We start from the raw sequence: 437 nt of genomic DNA, 5'->3' as shown, positions 1-437 counted from the left end.
ATGGACTGATGATGTGCGTGAAGATCTTCAGCCACTCGAAAATCCTTGGTCACTCGTCGGCCGTTTCGCGTCAGCGAGCGTTGAGGATGAGCCGTTGGGATCGAGTTAGGTACAGTAGTGCATGCCCTGACGCGGCAAAATTTCGTGTTTTGACTCTTTTTAGAAAGTATTTCAGGATCTGACCCCTGTTTAAATTTTTTCGAGATTTGACCCTTTTGCCTACCGCCAGGGCCTCTGGCGGTAGGGTTAGATAGCCTATCGCCACGGCCCATGGCGGTAGGAAACTTATCCACGTCAGCGCGCGGAGACGGCGCCGTCCCCCTCCGTCGCACCCTACCGCCAGGGGCCCTGACGGTAGACTGTCTAACCATACCGCCAGGGGCCCTGGCGGTAGGGTCCGGGTAGTTATTTGCCCCGGAGCCCCCGCGCCCCTTCCC

Source organism: Triticum dicoccoides, chromosome 4B, assembly GCF_002162155.2.
Source record: "Triticum dicoccoides isolate Atlit2015 ecotype Zavitan chromosome 4B, WEW_v2.0, whole genome shotgun sequence".
Lineage (NCBI taxonomy): Eukaryota > Viridiplantae > Streptophyta > Magnoliopsida > Poales > Poaceae > Triticum > Triticum dicoccoides.
The sequence above is the reverse complement of the archived record's forward strand: the minus strand, read 5'-3'. Positions refer to the sequence as shown.